We start from the raw sequence: 12494 nt of genomic DNA, 5'->3' as shown, positions 1-12494 counted from the left end.
ATATCTCCTGCCAAATTTTGAAACTCTGGATAACTTCAATTGGGTTTGAAAAAAGTCTAGTGCCGGTCCTTTGAGGTAATTTGAAACGTTTTTTATAATTGCAGAGGGTGGGGTGTACTGTTTGTGATTTTCTTTGCTTACCTTTATTTTCTCAATTTTCTTTAATAATCTACATATTTGCATTCTCTGTCTATGGATAACTGCAGATTGTTTTTTCTTTTTAGCAGGGAAGCTGCATGAAGACCCTGGAAAGTAAATGATTCCAGTAAACATCAATATAAAACAAGATTTTATGTAATGCTAAGCATAAGTTAGACATTACAAATTGTAAATGCTTGCTTGTAGAAGCAATACAAGTAAAAACCAACCCTAACAATTTCCTTACTTTATACAATGTAAATATAGAGATTGAAAAAAATTATAAGTACCATAATTTATTCATTAATATGATTGCAATTAATATATCTTAAATAATTTACACAGTACTTATTGGTTTGTTCTTGTTATTGTAAATCAGTTAGACTGTCAGTTAATTAATTGATATAAAAAAACTCAGTAAAAAATATATATACCTATATCTAGTAATATAATCTTCGTATTATGATGCACAGACATCTATACATTTTTAAATTGTAGTGTGTTAATAACCATACATACCATTTAGAATTTCTTGAGGCTCAAAGGTGGCACATCTTGTTCATTTGAATTTACTTCTGAAGCTGGATGCTCAAGATTTAATTCATCCGTAAAAATATTGATTACTTTTTCTGGTATCTCATTATGTATTGGTGGGTCAGTGCAAATTCAGCAATACTTTACAAAAGTCAGTAAAAATAAAAATAAATCTAATTAATAAAATCTCCATATTATGATGCACAGAAAACATCCATACAGTACATCTTTAAAATATATCGTGTCAATCCCATGTATACCATTTAGATTTTCATGAAGCTCAAAGGGTGGCACATGTTGTCCATTGGAATCTGCTCCTGAGGCTGGATGCTGAGGATTGGGTTCATCTGTAAAAATATGAATAACTTTTTCTAGTATCTCATTATGTTTTGGTAGGTCAATAGGAAATCACTAATATCAACATAACATGCACACACAAGGTATTACATACCATGAAATGACTATTGTTTCATGTGGCACAGAAGATATGATGGCTCTTAGATCCTCACTCTCTTTGTCTCTAAACTGAGCCGTAGTACCTATAAAAGCATAAGAGGAGATACAAATAAGATGATCACAGAATATAAGGAAAGTGTATTCTTGAATATATGGGAGCAACAGGGGTTATGAAAACTATAAATTAAATTATACCATGACATTATAAAATAACCACATATATTAGTAACAGAAATGAAAACTTGCCAAAATGTGATTTACATTTTGGCAAGTTTTCATTTCTGTCACTAATATATGTGGTTATTTTATAATGCACAGTTATATCTGGGTACACAAGTAGAAATTTTGATGCATCAGACTCCTCTTGGAGGTCTATATTTTTGACTCCTGAAACTGATTATGTTAATTAAAACATATATGAATAATAAACTGTATATAGTTTTCTTTTGTTTGTTTTTGATTTTGTTTTACAAATATTACACTTTGCTTAATATTTTCCACTCTTTACCAAATGATCTTATCAGCTATTGATTGACAGCTGGCATTTCAATGCCATTCATTACTGCAGCACTCACCTATATGAGAACAGTCTGGAATTGCTGGTGTACTGCAGTTGGAGCCTGAAAATGTTTTATAATGAGCAACTATTGAATTAATAACTAGCCCAATTTTTATTTCATTTCTTCTGGGCTAAACCTTTATATTATAATTACAACATAAGCAACAATTTAATGAGCCTCTATATATTAAACTCTCATTTAACTTAAACAATAAAGTATATAATGTGAAAATTATGACACCTTAGGAAATTCAAAGACAATACAATAATTACTATAGTAATATATGAATAAGTAATCATATATGTGTCAATTAATAAAAACACACATATAAAATATATATATATATATGGGTACATACACTCTTAATCTTATGTAATAGAATATATTGATCAAAAGAGTTCAGTGTTTCCAATTGCGTAATGTAATGCTATTTTCACTTTCAAAATTATTGATATATGTAAACATTATTTATAAAAAAGTAAATGTTACTGAAAAGACCACACTCCAGTCATCTGAGATGAAATCCCAATATTAAACTATTTTATCTGGAAACCTGGGGCCGTATACACAAAACTTTTTTGTTAGCCTTAACAATCTCTGCTAGCTAACAGAAAACCACTAAAAGTTATACACCAATGCTTAACTAACAACTGCTAGCTAGCAAACAGTTGTTTGTCAAGTACCGCTAAACAGCGCTGAAGTTAGCAGCTTATGAACATGTAAATGGACGTGTTATTAAAAATTGCACACATAAAACAGCGTTATTAATAGTTGTTCAGAATATATTAATAGAGTATCATAATAGCACATAGATATCGTATGTATGGTTTTTTAGGAGTACTTATTAACCAACGACAGATATTTTTGGACGAATGCGCATTGTACAGGCAGCGCGCCACAGACAAATCTTCCGACAGAAGACTCAAGAATTATTTCAGAGGCTATAGACATGGGAGAAGAATTACAGAAAAAGAAAAGGAAGCCAAACTGGTCACAAGAGGAAACACTCCTCTTGGTCAACGTAATTATGGAGAAAAAGATAATCATAAATGGGCGATTCAAGCCAAGTTTAAGCCACAAGGACAAGAGGGAGGCATGGCAAAGCATAACTGATGCCATTAATGGATCAAATCCATTGACTAAGCGGACAATAGAAGAAGTCGAAACCAAATGGTTTTCTGTCCTCTCAAAATCGAGGAAGAAAATTTCGGCAATAAAGGCTGAATATAACCAATCAGGTAAGGTTAACTTACTACTGTATATTCTTCAATTTTAAGAAGTTAACATAAGTGAAATAGCTTTCACGTTATTCCTATTGCTTATTCACCTCAATCAATTTGTCACAATTACTTTCATTAATGTAGAAATTTAGCATTTGAGTGTTCTTTCTCACAGTATTAATAACATGCATATTATCTAACAAAGATGTGTTGCAAGTACTGTAGCAGTGAAATTTATTGCAAACTTAGTCATACATACAAATATTGTACTGTAATGTGTAGTGATATTGTATATTTACAGCTTTACAGTACTGTGCTAAGATATGATTTAATATTCTTGAAGGTGCTGGTGGCCCCAAAGCTCCTCCACTAGACGCAGTAGACATGAAAGTTGAAGAACTATTAGGGGAGAAGAATGCTACTGTGATAGGTGTCGTTCAGAATGATCTTTGCTTTAATACGTTGAGGTAAGATTCTTGTATTTTTTTTTCCTGTGTACTGTATTGGACTTTCTATTGTATAGTGTACCACAATTTTGGCTTAACATTTGCATTGATATAATTTTATCAGATAGTTCATCCTTCAGCAAGGAATTTTTACATACTGTACTGTAGTTGATATGCACACTTCTCCTTGTGAGATTAAATTAGTTGCACGTTTTTAATTGTGGTAAATTTATGCGATGGTTTTAGGAAGCTGCAGACCCAGGAACAGAAGGAAGACACTGAAGAGTTGGGAGAAGAACCACCCCAGCAACAGGTAGAGGATGAGAGTGAACTCCCTCAGCTTCATTGGCAAAGTGTCCTAGTCCAGCCCCAACCACAACAATCTTGCCACAATGCCCAGCACTTTGAACTCTTGGAGGATGGGTCCTTTGTAGAATGCAATATAATTGAACCTGAAACCTCTACGGCCCAACAAAGTACATCAACACCAAAACTAAAAAAGTGTTCAAGTGTCAGTGCTGAGTATGAACAATACAAAGCTGAAAAACGGAAATTAAAACTTGAAAAGGAAAAGTTAAAAATTGAGAAAAGGAAAATAAAATTGTTAGCACTGAAGGGAAATATTGAACTTAAACAAAAATTAATAAGAGCTGAAATTGAATATTACCAGTCTTTGACAGCAAAAACTATGAAAAATTAATAAGTGAATTGTATTGGTTTCATTATTTGTACAGTATAAATTTATGTTGAGGAAATAAAAATATATTATTTCATTATGGGATGGACAATCTTAAAGGAAAAAATACAAATCATATTATTTTATAAACTGTATTTGTTTCAATTAATTTTATCTTTCACTTTTGACTACAAGTGGAATGAAAATACAAATTATATTTTATAAACTGTATTTGTTTCAATTAATTTCATCTTTCACTTTTGAATATAAGTGGAATGAAAACTTGGTAGTAGAGAGAGAGCACTGCAACAGCAATCACACCTTCATGATACCTCACTCAGCCACTGGTCTACTGCAATATAGAATAATGTACAAAAATTTAGTATAGTTTAGAAAATAAGACTAGCACAAATCACAAATATTTATGCACAGTACATCTCTGAGCAAGGGTAATTAAGTACACTACGTAGTGTACTGTACTTAAACATTTATTAATTTAGTGAACATATATTATATGGATGGGGTGGTGCGAGAGGTAAATGCAAGGGTAGTGGGTCAGGGAATTGGAGATGGTTAAGGAAAATGGAGAAAAGTGGGAGGTGAGCCAGCTGTTGTTTGCGGACGACACTGCGCTTGTGGCAGGATCGGAGGAGGGATTGAGGAAGTTGGTGGCAGAGTTTGGGAGAGTATGTGATAGAAGAAAGCTAAAGATAAATGCAGGTAAAAGTAAGGTGATGAGATGTACAAGGGGTGAAAGTGGCAGTAGACTGGAAGTGAGCATTAAGGGAGAGCGACTGGAGGAAGTGGATAGTTTTAGATACTTGGGTGCAAATGTGGCAGGGAAAGGTGGAGTGAAAGTGGAGGTAGAATGTAGATTGAGAGAAGCGAGTAAATGCCTTGGTGGATGAAAAAGTGTAATGAGGAATAGACACTTGGGAATGGATGCTAAGAGGAGACTGTATGAAGGAGTGATTGAGCCAACAGCACTGTATGTGGCAGAAACATGGAACATAAGAGAAGAAGAGAGAAGGAGTTTGAATGTGTTTGAGATGACGTGTCTGAGAAGTATGATGGGGGTTACTAGGCTAGAGTGAGAAATGAGGAGGTGAGGAGAACAGGGGTGGAAAAGGAGCTGGGAGATAGGGTTGATAAAAGAATATTAGGATGGTTTGGACACATGGAAAGAATGAGTGAAGAAAGACGAGTAAAAGAGGTGTGGAAGGCAGATGAACATGAGGGGACGTCCTAGGAGGTGGATGGATGGGGTGAAGGGGGCTTTGGGGAAGAGGGCAATGTCTGTTGAGGAAGGACGGGAGAGGACAGAAGACGGGTGAATGGAGAATGGTTGTACATGGATGATGTTGTGATTGCATGAGGTGGAATGGGCGGGGGGATAGGGGGTGAGGTAGTATGTGTGAGCAAAATTTGACGCAGCCCGAAGGGATTTCTCCCCGTCCTCTCATTTTATGAAATGGGGGGACGGAGAGGGGGGGTCGCCGATTTAATGAAGCGGCCTTGCTGTGGATGTGCTGTATCTTGCAACACTGCTTCTGACCCAGGGCAGTGGATAAGGTGCAGGGATGACCCGTCATCCAGGAGGTGCTAAGATAAGAGGGAGGGTGGAGGGGTGTGGAGTGTATTCAGGGATGGAATGGGTGGGAATGATTTTATGCCTTTCTTTTAGGCTATCCCCCTTGTAAGGGGGAGAAAGCCTTGGTATATGTATGTATGTATATTGTAATGTATACAGTATACTGTATTGTACAGTATACAATACAGTACATTCAGAAAAATTTATAAGGGTAAGTAATACATACCTGAAATGAAGATTGGCAATGTAATCTCGAAATGGATGTCCGTTACGGCCAGCTGGTCTACCAGGATTAGGAGGTATATTTGCTTCACCTGGCTCTTCTTCATCTGCACCTACGTCTCTTTCAGTTGCATCGTCGAACAGTTCATTTTCCTCGTTGATAGGCAGTGGAATGTTAAACTGTTTGCACATGTTATGGAGCAGGGCACAGACATAGACGATTTTGCATGTCTTCTCTGGAGACAATCGTACTTCACCATGAAGTACGTGGAACCTTCGCTTGAGCTGCCCAAGCCCCCTCTCTACTACACAACGCGTCCTCTTGTGTGCTCTGCAATAATTGTTAACCATCATAAGGTGAGGTATTGCAATATATACAGTAGCATCTATAAGCTGCATAGTGTTGAAGAGGAAATCTGTACTGAAGAGGAATTCTATACTATGTTGGTATTTTGGTTATTATCACATTAAGTAATGACTATTACCTTAACTAGAGAGGACAATACCGCCTTTAAAATAAACTGTACTATATTAGCATAAGACACATGATTTTAACTTACGTGTTATAGTTTGTCTGAACGCCAGCCAGGGGGTTTAGATATGGCGTCAGCAACCACTCCTTGCAAGGATAGCCACTGTCTCCTAGAAGGTAGCATCCAGCTGGGACATAATTTTGCTCAAAAAGTGCCTTCAAGCCAGACTCGTCCAATATCCTGGCGTCATGTACTGAGCCAGGCCACCTTGCCAAAACATCAAGTATCCTGTACTTGGCATCGAATACGACTTGCACGTTGATGCTGTGGTATCGTTTTCTATTTACATATAAATATTCATCGACACTGGGAGCCACAATTCTAATGTGTGTGCCATCTATCGTACCCACAACACCGGGAAATCTATAGTCTTCCATGAACTCTGCTTGTTTCACTTGCACTTCTTGGCGAGTCAATGGGAATTTTACAAATTGAGTTACAATATCTGGTTCTGACAGTGCATCAATTGTCTGAGTAATGACACGGCTGATTGTTGCTTGCGAGATCCCAAAGTCGTCACTGCTGCACTGCTGCATTTTACCTGTGGCTAAATATCTTAGGGTAATTGCCACCTTCGTCTCAGGACTCAATGGTCGATTCCGTTCTGTTTGGGATTGAAGTTTGTCCCTCACTAAATCAGCCACTGTTATTATACCAGCACGGTTCATCCTGAAGCGTTTGATGAGTTCGTCGTCATTGTACTTGTTAAATATGTCCCGTCGCTGTCAACATACTCACGGTCGTCTTTGTAGTTGTTGTTGTTGCTCCGCCATCTTCTCTACTAACAGGAATTTGCTAAGAGCTTGATAGTCCTCCACAGCACTTTTACCTTAACAGTACTTTTAAGGCCCTAACAAGTTTTCTGTATCCACTGTTAGTGCTTAACAGCTAAATGTTAGCCTTAACAGGAATTTGTTACCCTTAACAGCTATTTGTTAGCGCTAACAAGTTTTGTGTATACGGCCCCTGGAGTTTTAGGGAGACGCAGAAAGGCCAGAGCTAGGTGTAGCCCGAGGATGTGATTGACGGAAGGCAAGCAAGCTCCCTAATACCCCCAAAACATACTGTATCCACCTCGTACTCAAGGCAAGAGCGAAGGCCAAAATACTTGATTTATCATCCGAATTTGTTTTTTAATCTGTAGTTTCTGTAAGAATGTAAATTTTAGTCCTCTTTTGATTAGTGTACTAATATTTTTCTTCCTCAATGCAGCCATCCCAGTACCTTTCAACAACTTATAAAAATTATGATAAGACATACCCTCTAGATTTTGATCTGGACATCCGTTGTGACAGAGCCTGTTGGATTTTGCATCCAAATAATTCTTTCTTGAGAAATGCCTACTGCATACCCGGTAGCTTCTGTTTAGTTGTTCTGGTGTCTTTCCATTGATCTGGATAACGTTGATTGCTATTTTCCATTTGAAGCATCTGTTTTAATATACAAAATGAACATATTAAATGTTGGGGAGAGTTGCCATTTACCCTGGTAAGATCATTAAATCATGAGGTAGTTCTTTACCACAGGATCGCATTTTGAAATGCTCTTTGCTAAATACATGAAATGCTCGTTTCTAAATAATAGAAGCCGTGGCAACAACTGTAAATTTTCATTTTCATTCAAAATACAAGTTAAAGCTTCTAGAATCATTTCTAGGTAACATATAGGTCACGCGACCTGCGTCCAGTATCAACGTAAGTATCAACGTAAGTAAGTATGTGCCATGGGTAACAAAGCCTGAAACAAGGCCTGAACGCGAACTTGATTTAGTTTACCATATTTACACTAATTAAATTAATAAACGAAGATTTAATGAATATTCTTACTGTTCCTGATCCTTAGGGAACCTATGAAATATCAAATCGGGGTCAGTTTCTTTTCTTTTCATGCAAATAATGCATGCATGTGACTTGTTCACTAGAGCTGCCATGCTTACATTGACTTCATACACACTAAAAATGTCAAATTTGCCGCCTGTCAAAAATGTAAACAAACAGACGACAGACCAGTAACGCCATCTCTACTCTGGACGGTTTCGTGTGTGTTTGTTTATGCGTTACTGAAACTCGGTTGCCAATTACTAAATTAACAGGCGCAATTTAGATCTTCCTATCTTTCCTTTATAGTCTTTGGACTGACCCTTGCGGTACTCCAGCCTTCGGCACAAAAGGTTGGGACAGACAGCCCCGCCACTTTATTCTTATTGACAATAAGGTAGTTCTGCCGACAAAAGGCAGAATGCATTAACTCCAAAATCCTTGTTTTGAGAAAATCGATATTTAATATTCCAGTGCTTATTATTTCTTTTCTATTTATATCTGGAGCCTATAATTTTGCTGACTTAAATTTTAACACTTATTTTATTGCTCTATGATAATATATTCCTTGTATCGAGTTATACATTGTCACACTAGTCACACAATGCATGATAACTATTTCATGATAGGAGATAATGCGTTGTGGCTTGCAATTATTCTTTTTTAAGAATTTCAAATTGATTTGGCAAAATGTTTTTTTTTTTCTGCTGAGAGTGCAAAACAATATTGTAAATTATGGCAAATGAATAGTTTATTGTTTTTATTGCGTTTAGTAATTTCAAAATAATACATTATTTTTTTGAACAGTAAATTTGGCCATGATAAAGGACCTAAAAGAGAACTTCTGAAATAGAAACGATTGGTTTTTCCTTTTTATAGTGCTGGTGCATACAATTATTTCACTGAAAACATGGATTGGATAGACTAAATTCAGACATAACTCCAAATAGAAAATAATTCCTGTCACAAAATAAAGCTGTTTTAGTGATAGTGCATACAATTATTTCACTAAAAACACGAGTTGCATAGACTAAATTTAGACATAACTCCGAATATAAAACAATTCCTGTCACAAAAAAAGCAATACAAATTAATGTTTTGTTTTTACATTCTTCATATACTTATGAGAGAAAGACATGATATTCCTGCACATTATGCTAAACTGCAATTTTACAAATTGAAAAAAAAAAAAATACTTAATCACACCAAAATAACAAATTCCTACGTATTTTGAAAAAAAAACAAAAATAAGTGCTGCACTGTATTATTCAAATACTCAATAGATTCCACCATACTCGTACATAGATATCTAAAAAAAAAAGATAAGGTCACATCAATTATTATGTCTATTTTGTGTCAGCATTATTGAGCAAATCTTTGCTATTAGGATTTTCTGGCATTTTTAACCAGAACTCTCGTCTGTTTGGAGGCATCTTGCATACCAGTTTCTCAAGTATTTTCTTCTTCTTTGTTGAAGATATACCTCTGGGACAATTTTTCAGAGGAGTCTCTAGCAGTTCACTTGATATATCAACATTTCTTTTCAGAAAATTACAAGACTTATACTGGCCATTAAATGATGTCTTGTACTTAAATCCATTCAATCCCTTTTCAAATTTGACTTCGACTAGGTCTTCCAAGTATGGTATATTGTCAGCACCCTCCTGGGACCTTGTTTTTCTTTTATTGTTGATTTCTGGAATGTTGAGGAAGTTTTCCTTCTTGTTAATGTCAAGAATAGATAGTCTCTTGACAGAACTTTCAATAGCATTTTTCAAATCTTCAAAGTCATACATGTCCCCTTTTCGTCTAAGGACTCGTTCAATATGGCCATGGATACCATCAGCTGCCATGAATGAAGTTAAGTACTTAAAACTGACACTGTTGATTTGGTTCTCACTGTTGATCAGAATTGCAATGGCATTATAAAGGCACCAATTTTTGTTTTGTGCTGCACAATTATCTGTCCAGAAAACAAATTCTTGGGCATCTCTCTCTTTCTTGATAAGGGACAAAAATGCATTGGCAACATGTTCCTTATTCCTGCCCGCAGTTGACTCGTCCCACAACACAGCATAATGTTTTTCTCTTGCTGTAAAGATTCTTCCTTCCTTCACTTCTTTTTCTTTCATGCTGGCAAATGTTTCATTGAAAACGATCAATCGAGGTGTAAATATGCAGCTTTTTAATCCATTGATCATTGGCAGCAGTAAGACTTTCTGCATATCAACAGCATAAACTCTGCTGACAGAGCTCCATGCTTTTAAACTGTCTTCTTTATAGGCGTGACGAGCTTCTTGAGCCTTTGCAATGTGGTTTTCTTGTGCCATTTTTAAACTGTCAGTAATTTCATCCTCTTTGAGGTGTTTATAGGCTGCACATGTGTCACAAATATCTTCCTTTGGTTCTCCAAAACCTATGTTTTCTTGTTTGAATACCTTACGGTATGTTCCGTATGTGCAGTAGCTAGGATTATGTACTAAAAAGTCATCATACATATCCTTTAATGTTCCTTCTCCACATCCTTACAAACCAAAATGGCCTTACCAGGGCGACCGTCTGGCGATCTTTGAACCTATTGAGTGATCATGGAAATAACGTTGTCTGCACCGCGCCCCGGCCGAAAACCAAACTGACAGTCCCTCAGCAGAATTGCCGTCTCCAGGTACCCGGTCAGGCGGCGGCAGAGAACGTACTCAAACACCTTACCAAAGTACTCCAGAAGGGAGATGGGCCGGTATGAAAGGGGGGCGGAAGCGGGTTTCTGGGGTTTAGGAATGAGGATGGGCAAGCTACTAGCTACAGGACAGGATAGATAAGATGGAGGTGAGGGGGGTGGGGTGTGTGTGTGAGTGTAAGAGGTAAGGGGGAAATGGAAGGAAGTCGTAGTTATGATAGATGTGGGGCAGACCCACTTGCGACTTTGATACTATTTTTAAAGTTATTTTTGTGTTTGGAGAAGCAAATGCCTGTTGGTTGGAAGGCTGGTCTATCTTAAGATCGTAATGTTGTTCTTCTCCTTGAGTTGTTCTGAGTTGGCTGTTAGTGTTAGTTTTTTTTTTTTTTTTTTTCATTAAAAAAGTATACTAGTATTCTTACCTATGTGTAGGATTGAATTTTTAGGGGTATCTTTTGTCATCCATTATGAAGTGGGGGGGGGGGAGATCTTGAATTCAATATTTCGTATGCTTTTTTTTTCTATTCAATGAGTATGATTTTATTTATTCCCTTAAGGGGTGACGGCTAGTGATTTTTGTTTTTAAGTTACATATACGATTGGGGGGGGGGGTATTGATTCTATTGCCATGCTCATTGATTTGGATGATATCACGTGCGATTTGTTCGCACGTGTTATCATCTTATTTTAAACAATAACAATAACAATAATGGTTAGTAAGGTTAGTTGGATTTAAAGGGTGATATGTATTTCATGTGTGTTAGTTGTGTTTGCATTATGTATTTTTGTTGGGCGGGGGGGGTGCTGTTTATGATGGGAGACACTCTAGGCCACCAATTGTGATCGTGTCCGTGTTCTGTGTCTATGTTTTCGCTGGTTTGTACTAAGTCTGGGTTTGTGATTGTGAGTTTGTTCCATGTTCTGTAAGCTAGTCTGTAGAGTCTTGTGTTAAGTGGTTCGAGTTTGTGTTGTATGTGTAGTTCTTCTATTGTGTTAAGGTATGGGGGTATGGAGTGTGTGGCGAATCGTAGTGTTTTGTTTTGTACTGCTTGTAGTTTTTGGAGTTGACTTGGTTTTAATGTGATTGTTGTGATTGGTATATATTCAAGTTGTGGTCTTATGAGTACTTTGTATAATCTTAATAGTAGTTTGGTGTCTAGGTTTCTGAATCGTTTTATTGTATGTAATGTTTTTTCTGCTTGTAGTTTTCTGTTGTTCGTGTGTGTTTGTAGGCCTCTGTTTCCAAGTGTTAATCCTAGTATCTTTATGTTTCTTTGTTTGTGTATATGCGTGTCTCCTATCCATATTTCTGCTGGTTTCTGTGTTGATATGTTGAGTAGTTGAAATTTTGTTGTGTTTGTCTGTATTTTCCATTTTTGTTCGTATGTGTTTATTGTTTCTATTGTTCTGCTTGTTTTGAGTGCTAACATGTTTTTTCCTTTTTTACTTGGGTATGTTATGATTTGTGTTAGGTCGTCTGCAAATTGTATGTGTGTGATTCCGTGTGTTGGTTTGGGGGTGTCGTGTGTGTATAGGTTAAATAGTGTTGGTGAAAGAATGCTTCCTTGGGGGACTCCACTGTGTATGTTAAAGGGTCTTCCTGTATAATGGTGTATTCGTATTT

General features: G+C 36.6%; 1 pseudogene; it reads left to right on the top strand.

Moving 5' to 3' along the window:
* The first annotated feature begins 2507 nt into the window (after positions 1-2507).
* LOC143027444 (uncharacterized) lies at positions 2508-4127 on the top strand (annotated as a pseudogene).
* The last annotated feature ends 8367 nt before the right edge of the window (positions 4128-12494 follow it).

This window comes from Oratosquilla oratoria, chromosome 8 (assembly GCF_046742065.1).
Source record: "Oratosquilla oratoria isolate Oo_2021 chromosome 8, ASM4674206v1, whole genome shotgun sequence".
In the NCBI taxonomy this organism is placed as follows: domain Eukaryota; kingdom Metazoa; phylum Arthropoda; class Malacostraca; order Stomatopoda; family Squillidae; genus Oratosquilla; species Oratosquilla oratoria.
Note: the sequence above shows the minus strand (reverse complement) of the source record. Positions and strands in the feature narration are given on the sequence as shown.